Here is a 12,234-nt window from a genome sequence, read left to right on the forward strand (position 1 = left end):
AACTCTGTATTCAGTACTAGCAGTATTAATAATAATAATAAACTCTGTATTCAGTCCTAGCAGTATTAATAATAATAATAATAATAATAAACTCTATATTCAGTACTAGCAGTATTAATAATATTAATAATAATTATAATAATAATGAACTCTATATTCAGTACTAGCAGTATTAATAATAATAATAATAATTAATAAACTCTATATTCAGTACTAGCAGTAATAATAATAATAATAATAATAATTAATAAACTCTATATTCAGTACTAGCAGTATTAATAATAATAATAATAATAATTAATAAACTCTATATTCAGTACTAGCAGTATTAATAATAATAATAATAATAATAATTAATAAACTCTGTATTCAGTACTAGCAGTATTAATAATAATAATAATAATAATAATAATAAACTCTGTATTCAGTACTAGCAGTATTAATAATAATAATAATAATAATAAACTCTATATTCAGTACTAGCAGTATTAATAATATTAATAATAATTATAATAATAATAAACTCTATATTCAGTACTAGCAGTATTAATAATAATAATAATAATAATAATAATTAATAAACTCTATATTCAGTACTAGCAGTATTAATAATAATAATAATAATAATAATAATAAACTCTATATTCAGTACTAGCAGTATTAATAATAATAATAATAATAATAATAAACTCTGTATTCAGTACTAGCAGTATTAATAATAATAATAATAATAAACTCTGTATTCAGTACTTGCAGTATTAATAATAATAATAATAATAATAAACTCTATATTCAGTACTAGCAGTATTAATAATAATAATAATAAACTCTATTCAGTACTAGCAGTATTAATAATAATAATAATAAACTCTATATTCAGTACTAGCAGTATTAATAATAATAATAATAATAATAATCTCTATATTCAGTGCTAGCAGTATTAATAATAATAATAATAATAATAAACTCGATATTCAGTACTAGCAGTATTAATAATAATAATAATAATAATAATAATAATAAACTCTATATTCAGTCCTAGCAGTATTAATAATAATAATAATAAACTCTATATTCAGTAGTAGTAGTATTAATAATAATAATAATAATAATAAACTCTATATTCAGTACTAGCAGTATTAATAATAATAATAATAATAATAAACTCTATATTCAGTACTAGCAGTATTAATAATAATAATAATAATAATAATCTCTATATTCAGTGCTAGCAGTATTAATAATAATAATAATAATAATAATAATAATAAACTCGATATTCAGTACTAGCAGTATTAATAATAATAATAATAATAATAATAAACTCTATATTCAGTACTAGCAGTATTAATAATGATAATAATAATAATAATAATAATAAACTCGATATTCAGTACTAGCAGTATTAATAATAATAATAATAATAATAATAATAAACTCTATATTCAGTCCTAGCAGTATTAATAATAATAATAATAATAATAATAATAATAATAATAAACTCTATATTCAGTACTAGCAGTAATAATAATAATAATAATAATAATAATAAACTCTATATTCAGTACTAGCAGTATTAATAATAATAATAATAATAAACTCTATATTCAGTCCTAGCAGTATTAATAATAATAATAATAATAATAAACTCTATATTCAGTCCTAGCAGTATTAATAATAATAATAATAATAATAATAATAATAAACTCTATATTCAGTGCTAGCAGTAATAATAATAATAATAATAATAATAAACTCTATATTCAGTACTAGCAGTATTAATAATAATAATAATAATAATAATAATAATAATAATAATAATAAACTCTATATTCAGTCCTAGCAGTATTAATAATAATAATAATAATAATAATAATTATAATAAACTCTATATTCAGTGCTAGCAGTAATAATAATAATAATAATAATAATAATAATAAACTCTATATTCAGTCCTAGCAGTATTAATAATAATAATAATAATAATAATAATAATAATAAACTCTATATTCAGTACTAGCAGTATTAATAATAATAATAATAATAATAATAATAATAATAATAAACTCTATATTCAGTGCTAGCAGTATTAATAATAATAATAATAATAATAATAATAATAAACTCTATATTCAGTGCTAGCAGTATTAATAATAATAATAATAATAATAATAATAATAATAAACTCTATATTCAGTACTAGCAGTATTAATAATAATAATAATAATAAACTCTATATTCAGTGCTAGCAGTATTAATAATAATAATAATAATAATAAACTCTATTTTCTGGGTTAGGAATCTGGCTCCAGGCTCAGACTCTCACTCTGAGTGTTTGAAGCTAGATTTGGATCGCTGTGCATCACGGGAGTTGTAGTCCACCTTCCTTGGCACTGTCTATATAAAGGAAGTGAGAAAGACTACAATTCCCAGAAACCATCTGACAGACACGGAGACACGTTAAACAGCACAATCACTAAAACTCCCAGCTGGCTTTGCGACAGTTTGTGACGTCACACTATGATGGCTACCGATCTGAAGTCACTCAGACTGAATGGAACGCAAACACGGAAGTGCCGCGACACGCAAACATGGCGTAACTTCCGTCGTATTCCTTCCGGTGTTTGACTTCCGGTGTGTGACTTCCGGTGTGGTACTTCCGGTGTGTCAAAGTGTTTCCTGGGTGAGCTCAGTGCAGCCTCAATCCTGCAGGTAATTTGTGTTTTATTGTCAGTTCTAGAAATACAGGGAAATAATAATATTAATAATAATAATAATATATTAATTAATAAATAAACATTGTGCCAGCAATTTATTGTAATATTATTATAGTATGTCATATAGCTCTATATTATATTATTATATTATTATAGCATCACATATAGCTCTATATTATATTATTATATTATTATAGTATGTCATATAGCTCTATATTATATTATTATAGTATGACATATAGCTCTATATTATATTATTATATTATTATAGTATGTCATATAGCTCTATATTATATTATTATATTATTATAGTATGTCATATAGCTCTATATTATATTATTATATTATTATAGTATGTCATATAGCTCTATATTATATTATTATAGCATGACATATAGCTCTATATTATATTATTATATTATTATAGTATGTCATATAGCTCTATATTATATTATTATAGCATGACATATAGCTCTATATTATATTATTATATTATTATAGCATGACATATAGCTCTATATTATATTATATTATTATAGTATGTCATATAGCTCTATATTATATTATTATAGTATGACATATAGCTCTATATTATATTATTATAGCATCACATATAGCTCTATATTATATTATTATAGTATGACATATAGCTCTATATTATATTATTATATTATTATAGCATCACATATAGCTCTATATTATATTATTATATTATTATAGTATGTCATATAGCTCTATATTATATTATTATATTATTATAGCATGTCATATAGCTCTATATTATATTATTATATTATTATAGCATCACATATAGCTCTATATTATATTATTATATTATTATAGCATCACATATAGCTCTATATTATATTATTATAGCATGTCATATAGCTCTATATTATATTATTATATTATTATAGCATCACATATAGCTCTATATTATATTATTATATTATTATAGTATGTCATATAGCTCTATATTATATTATTATAGTATGTCATATAGCTCTATATTATATTATTATATTATTATAGCATCACATATAGCTCTATATTATATTATTATATTATTATAGCATCACATATAGCTCTATATTATATTATTATAGCATGTCATATAGCTCTATATTATATTATTATAGCATCACATATAGCTCTATATTATATTATTATATTATTATAGTATGTCATATAGCTCTATATTATATTATTATAGTATGTCATATAGCTCTATATTATATTATTATAGCATCACATATAGCTCTATATTATATTATTATAGCATGTCATATAGCTCTATATTATATTATTATAGTATGTCATATAGCTCTATATTATATTATTATATTATTATAGTATGTCATATAGCTCTATATTATATTATTATAGTATGTCATATAGCTCTATATTATATTATTATAGTATGTCATATAGCTCTATATTGTATTATTATAGTATGTCATATAGCTCTATATTATATTATTATAGTATGTCATATAGCTCTATATTATATTATTATATTATTATAGTATGTCATATAGCTCTATATTATATTATTATAGTATGACATATAGCTCTATATTATATTATTATATTATTATAGCATCACATATAGCTCTATATTATATTATTATATTATTATAGTATGACATATAGCTCTATATTATATTATTATAGCATGTCATATAGCTCTATATTATATTATTATATTATTATAGTATGTCATATAGCTCTATATTATATTATTATAGTATGACATATAGCTCTATATTATATTATTATATTATTATAGCATCACATATAGCTCTATATTATATTATTATATTATTATAGTATGACATATAGCTCTATATTATATTATTATAGCATGTCATATAGCTCTATATTATATTATTATATTATTATAGTATGTCATATAGCTCTATATTATATTATTATATTATTATAGCATGTCATATAGCTCTATATTATATTATTATATTATTATAGCATGACATATAGCTCTATATTATATTATTATATTATTATAGTATGTCATATAGCTCTATATTATATTATTATATTATTATAGTATGTCATATAGCTCTATATTATATTATTATATTATTATAGTATGTCATATAGCTCTATATTATATTATTATATTATTATAGCATGTCATATAGCTCTATATTATATTATTATATTATTATAGTATGTCATATAGCTCTATATTATATTATTATATTATTATAGTATGTCATATAGCTCTATATTATATTATTATAGTATGTCATATAGCTCTATATTATATTATTATATTATTATAGTATGTCATATAGCTCTATATTATATTATTATATTATTATAGTATGTCATATAGCTCTATATTATATTATTATATTATTATAGTATGTCATATAGCTCTATATTATATTATTATATTATTATAGTATGACATATAGCTCTATATTATATTATTATAGCATGTCATATAGCTCTATATTATATTATTATTGTATGTCATATAGCTCTATATTATATTATTATTGTATGTCATATAGCTCTATATTATATTATTATAGTATGTCATATAGCTCTATATTATATTATTATATTATTATAGCATGTCATATAGCTCTATATTACATTATTATATTATTATAGTATGACATATAGCTCTATATTATATTATTATATTATTATAGTATGTCATATAGCTCTATATTATATTATTATATTATTATAGCATCACATATAGCTCTATATTATATTATTATAGTATGTCATATAGCTCTATATTATATTATTATATTATTATAGTATGTCATATAGCTCTATATTATATTATTATATTATTATAGTATGTCATATAGCTCTATATTATATTATTATATTATTATAGCATCACATATAGCTCTATATTATATTATTATAGTATGTCATATAGCTCTATATTATTTTATTATATTATTATAGCATGTCATATAGCTCTATATTATATTATTATATTATTATAGCATATCATATAGCTCTATATTATATTATTATATTATTATAGCATCACATATAGCTCTATATTATATTATTATAGCATGTCATATAGCTCTATATTATATTATTATAGTATGTCATATAGCTCTATATTATATTATTATAGTATGTCATATAGCTCTATATTATATTATTATATTATTATAGTATGTCATATAGCTCTATATTATATTATTATAGCATGTCATATAGCTCTATATTATATTATTACATTATTATAGTATGACATATAGCTCTATATTATATTATTATATTATTATAGTATGTCATATAGCTCTATATTATATTATTATAGTATGTCATATAGCTCTATATTATATTATTATATTATTATAGTATGTCATATAGCTCTATATTATATTATTATAGCATATCATATAGCTCTATATTATATTATTATATTATTATAGTATGTCATATAGCTCTATATTATATTATTATATTATTATAGTATGTCATATAGCTCTATATTATATTATTATATTATTATAGTATGTCATATAGCTCTATATTATATTATTATATTATTATAGCATCACATATAGCTCTATATTATATTATTATAGTATGTCATATAGCTCTATATTATATTATTATATTATTATAGTATGTCTTATAGCTCTATATTATATTATTATAGTATGTCATATAGCTCTATATTATATTATTATATTATTATAGTATGTCATATAGCTCTATATTATATTATTATATTATTATAGTATGTCATATAGCTCTATATTATATTATTATATTATTATAGCATGACATATAGCTCTATATTATATTATTATAGTATGACATATAGCTCTATATTATATTATTATAGTATGTCATATAGCTCTATATTATATTATTATATTATTATAGTATGTCATATAGCTCTATATTATATTATTATATTATTATAGTATGTCATATAGCTCTATATTATATTATTATATTATTATAGCATGTCATATAGCTCTATATTATATTATTATATTATTATAGTATGTCATATAGCTCTATATTATATTAATATATTATTATAGTATGACATATAGCTCTATATTATATTATTATAGCATGTCATATAGCTCTATATTATATTATTATATTATTATAGCATGTCATATAGCTCTATATTATATTATTATATTATTATAGTATGTCATATAGCTCTATATTATATTATTATATTATTATAGTATGTCATATAGCTCTATATTATATTATTATAGTATGACATATAGCTCTATATTATATTATTATATTATTATAGTATGTCATATAGCTCTATATTATATTATTATATTATTATAGCATCACATATAGCTCTATATTATATTATTATATTATTATAGTATGTCATATAGCTCTATATTATATTATTATATTATTATAGCATGTCATATAGCTCTATATTATATTATTATATTATTATAGCATCACATATAGCTCTATATTATATTATTATATTATTATAGCATCACATATAGCTCTATATTATATTATTATAGTATGTCATATAGCTCTATATTATATTATTATATTATTATAGTATGTCATATAGCTCTATATTATATTATTATAGCATGTCATATAGCTTTATATTATATTATTATAGTATGTCATATAGCTCTATATTATATTATTATATTATTATAGTATGTCATATAGCTCTATATTATATTATTATATTATTATAGCATGTCATATAGCTCTATATTATATTATTATATTATTATAGCATCACATATAGCTCTATATTATATTATTATTTTATTATAGCATGTCATATAGCTCTATATTATATTATTATATTATTATAGTATGTCATATAGCTCTATATTATATTATTATATTATTATAGTATGTCATATAGCTCTATATTATATTATTATAGTATTATAGCATGTCATATAGCTCTATATTATATTATTATATTATTATAGAATGTCATATAGCTCTATATTATATTATTATATTATTATAGTATGTCATATAGCTCTATATTATATTATTATAGTATGCCATATAGCTCTATATTATAATATATTATTATAGTATGACATATAGCTCTATATTCTATTATTACAGTATGTCATATAGCTCTATATTATATTATTATATTATTATAGTATGTCATATAGCTCTATATTATATTATTATAGCATGTCATATAGCTCTATATTATATTATTATAGTATGTCATATAGCTCTATATTATATTATTATATTATTATAGCATGTCATATAGCTCTATATTATATTATTATAGTATGTCCTATAGCTCTATATTATATTATTATAGTATGTCATATAGCTCTATATTATATTATTATAGTATGTCATATAGCGCTCTATTATATTATTATATTATTATAGTATGTCATATAGCTCTATATTATATTATTATAGTATGACATATAGCTCTATATTATATTATTATAGTATATCATATAGCTCTAAATTATATTATTATATTATTATAGTATGTCATATAGCTCTATATTATATTATTATAGCATGACATATAGCTCTATTTATATTATTATAGTATGTCATATAGCTCTATATTGTTATGGTACTTTTTGAAAGTAAACCAAAATGTTCAAAGTCTATCTGTTCCTGTCCAAATCAATAAAGTTAAATTGCGTATATACGCTGAAGTAATTAAGTCTGACACACGAGGTTCAGGTTAAAATAACTTCGAGAAAGTTTATTGGCAAGTGAAGAAAAAGCGGGCGCGCAGGCCCTTTTAAGAGGCATTTTGCGTCATCATTGATTATTAGAATATCAGCAAATAAACATCATCAATTGGATTAATTGTTAAGTGACGGAGTTAGTGTCTTACCTATTGGTTAGTAAAATTAAGAGGTTAGTCCCGTGCCCACCCATCAGAGGTGGGATTATTCTGGACACGGGTGGGGGACAAGGGGGTCCTAAGCGTCATTTTACACGGTCAGTGATATCAGGCTTTATGTCCAGGTGCAAGGTCTCTTATGAATAGAACATTTCATTACTACTGTGTTCTGTGGCCTTCAAACTGTACTATCTTACAAGCTCTTAAGGAGTAGCCGGCAAGTCTTAAGGAGTAGCCAGCACCTCCTGGTACTTGTCCTTGAAGGAAACACGGTCTTTGTCTACTGTATTAATTGGGTTGAGAAGTTCAGTCACGTAATGTAGTTTTAAAAATGAACAAGTTAAGTCAGGAGGACAAAATGGAGGATTGAAGAAGTCAGGTTAGGAGGACAAAATGGAGGACGAAGTCACAGTATAAAGTTAAAATGGAGTTAGTACAATAATTCAATACAAGTACAATAAAGGTTTTTAATAATTCCACATCAGTCCCCCCTATGAAATGTTAGATTCTAAGAGATAAAACTTTATTATGTTAGTATCAGAAGACGTGTTAACCCAAAGGCACAGAAACCCCGTAGCTGCTAGCTAGATGTTAATGCAAAGTGCAAGGCTGTCCCTGGACCTGACCCTAATAGGCTAACCATCCGTCAGTATGGCTCTCGAACGCTTCACACCCAAGGGTATCCCATGGCAGCTAACCCACCACTTCTCCACATGGGGCCTTTACCATTCACTGACAGATGCTGTCCCTAATCTAGTCCCTTCCTAGAATTCCTGCACTTTATCAACAAAGGGGATAATTTGCAGCGGCAGACAGGGTGAGTTGATGTCTTGGAATTCTTGGTCATCAACTTCGAGATGGGTCAAAGTGGGTGCTGCTTGGTCAACAGTCTTCATGAGGGATTTTCTCAGACATGGGAGGACACAACAAAAGAGAAGAGCAAAGATAAAAAGAAAAATTAGTATAGCCATACCAATCTGCATTAAAGCCTTTTGCCATCCTGTCATCCAACCAAACCATCTTTCCCAGGGATCTTTTATCCCAGAATTCCTTTTTAACTCTTCTGACAGGTCATTTAATTTTTCTATAGCTAGTGTGACTTTACCGTTAGGGCCTGTGTTTTCTGGGATGTAGGTACAACATGTCATAGTGTCGGGCAAAATCTTACAAACCCCTCCTTTTTCAGCTAAGATCATATCTAGGGCCATTCTATTCTGGAAAGTCATTTGGGATGTGGCCTGCAACTGTTCGGCCAACCCCTGGAGGGCGTCTCTGGTGTAATTGACAAAACGCTGTTGATTATAATAAATGTAATTTATCCAATTTAGATTCTTGTTTGCGGTAACTATGGTAAAAATTGATTCAAATCCTGCAGCAACTTCATCCCTAGCTTTAAACTCGTTGGGCACCCCCCTGGGCACTCCAATGGCATCAATATATACATGAGGATCAAAACTTCCTTTCACTGGGGCGTCACGTTTAACCTTAGTGTGGCTAAACTCATGGGTGTTGAGGTGTGTATCAGAAATAATATGTATAGGCATAATGGCCTTAGTCAAAGTACACTCTCCCCACCATTCTGTGTCCATTCTGGATCTTAGCTGTAAATCCCCACACAACCAATAAATGTCCCCTAGTGACCTAGTGTGATGTTGCAGCAAACGTACAGGGACAGTTCTGTATGTAGCACAATAGCCTTTGGAAAAGTTACCTACAAATTTACCAATACCATCATACATGGCATAGCAAGTGTAATTACCTTTATATACGGTAATACCATCAGGGGGTTTGACATCGTTGGCTAGGAGAGGATACTCCTTTGTCCATGCAATACATATGGACCTGTTAAAATTATAGTGATAGGCAAAAAAAGGCTTAAAATACATTCTTCTATATCTACAGGTAGGATTAAAGGTACGGTACCCAGGTGAGGCCGGGCACCTCCACACACGTAACATGCGGTTCTATTATGCTTATTAGCATTATATTTCATCCATTCTAACCATAAATTTACATCATTAAAACCTGTTTCAGCGGCCATGGTATCTTCAAAAGTGGGGTTAGCGATGGCCATCATGTCCTGAAAGGTCTGGATATGGGGTTTTAATGGGTTAGGGACCATGTGGGTGGCCCCTTGCCACTCAGAGGAGTTGCACATATCTTTGAGGTAGAAATGCCCTAATTTCTGGTAGGAACCCTTTTTCCAGTACATTCCCATCACATACTGGTCTGCATCTGTTGGGCTTGGGCGCTCAATGTTAAGGATTAATTTCATTGGTGTGCTCCCCCCAGGCTTTCTCAAAGTCATTCTCTGGAGGAGGGATCTACCATGATCATCTACTTTAGATACGGCACTTTTTGGTTTGTAACCCCAGGCAGGCCCGGCATTCCACCCCGCCGCCCCCCAATGGTCACAATTGTGCCCCCATTGCTTGTCAACTACACAAACATATGGGTCTTTCGAATGAGGGATATCTCTATAGATGCTCTGGATTTGTGGTGTGGGAAATGGGCATTCTACAATATCACAATAGTCAAAGGTATAAGTAGCCACCTGGGTGCATGATGAATTATACCAGAAGGTGTATCCACTAATGTCTTTGGTAATGGCTACTTGCTGGGCCTTCATAAGGCTAATTAAGGAGAAGATGTACCAGAGATACATGTTTGTGCGATATTCGCTTCCTCTGGGGCAGGAGATTTCTTGCAGTGGGAAGCGTGGACCCAATTTGGCCTACCGGCCAATTTGACGGAGGTTGCGGTAATCAGGAGAACTTGGAATGGACCGTCAAATCTCGGTTCTAGGGTATTTTTCCGCACAAACTTCTTGACCAGGACCCAATCTCCGGGAAGTAGGTTATGGGAACCTGTATCCAATTCGGGATCTGGAATTGAAGAGAAAACTTGGGCATGTATTTTGTTTAGGACATTTGCAAGTTCAGTTACATAGTCTACTAAAACATCTGATTGGAGTTGCAACTGCTGCGGATAATAACAACCTAGTCTGGGTGCTGTCCCAAATAGAACCTCATATGGGGACAGTGAATGCTTCCCTCTAGGTGTGTGCCTAACACTAAATAGAGCTATTGGTAGGCTTTCTGGCCAGGGCATCTTTGTTTCTTGTGACATTTTTAACATTCTAGTTTTTAGGGTGCCGTTCATGCGCTCCACTTTACCACTACTTTGTGGGTGGTAAGGGGTGTGGAAGGCTAGAGTCACCCCTAGAGCAGTCCAAATTTCTTTAGTCACAGTTGCTGTAAAGGCTGGGCCTTGATCACTCTCAATGACTTCTGGGAGTCCGAATCTGCATACAATATCTGTAATTAGGCGCTTTGCGGTTGTCTTTGCAGTGATATTGGCCACTGGGTAGGCTTCTGGCCAGCCTGAGAACATGTCCACTATTACTAGTGCATATTCATGGGGCCCACTCTTGGGCATTTGGATGTGGTCAATTTGAATTCGCTGGAAGGGGTACATGGGCTTTGCCAGGTGTTTCGCAGGCACCTTAATTGGTCTTCCTGGATTGCATTTTGCACAGATGACACAGGCCTTGCAAAAGCTATTGATCAATGTTGTGATTCCAGGTGCTTCATAATACTTCTGTATGAGGGCGGCCATCAATTCTTTTGACAGGTGCGC

The 12,234-nt window shown here is 26.4% G+C and overlaps 2 protein-coding genes across 4 annotated transcripts in view; both read left to right on the plus strand.

Moving 5' to 3' along the window:
- LOC134575162 (zinc finger protein 250-like) overlaps positions 1-12,234 on the plus strand; it is a 752,315-nt gene that overhangs the window by 55,254 nt on the left and 684,827 nt on the right. The window lies entirely within an intron of this gene.
- LOC134575160 (zinc finger protein 257-like) overlaps positions 2,673-12,234 on the plus strand; it is a 207,318-nt gene continuing 197,756 nt past the window's right edge. The window contains exon 1 of one of the 3 annotated variants that reach the window (XM_063434383.1): positions 2,673-2,712. The gene's annotated coding sequence lies outside the window, so the exon portion shown is untranslated. The remainder of the gene's footprint in view (positions 2,713-12,234) is intronic. The other 2 variants (XM_063434382.1, XM_063434381.1) reach the window with 2 other exon arrangements.

The sequence above is a fragment of the Pelobates fuscus genome, chromosome 10 (genome assembly GCF_036172605.1).
Source record: "Pelobates fuscus isolate aPelFus1 chromosome 10, aPelFus1.pri, whole genome shotgun sequence".
NCBI lineage: Eukaryota > Metazoa > Chordata > Amphibia > Anura > Pelobatidae > Pelobates > Pelobates fuscus.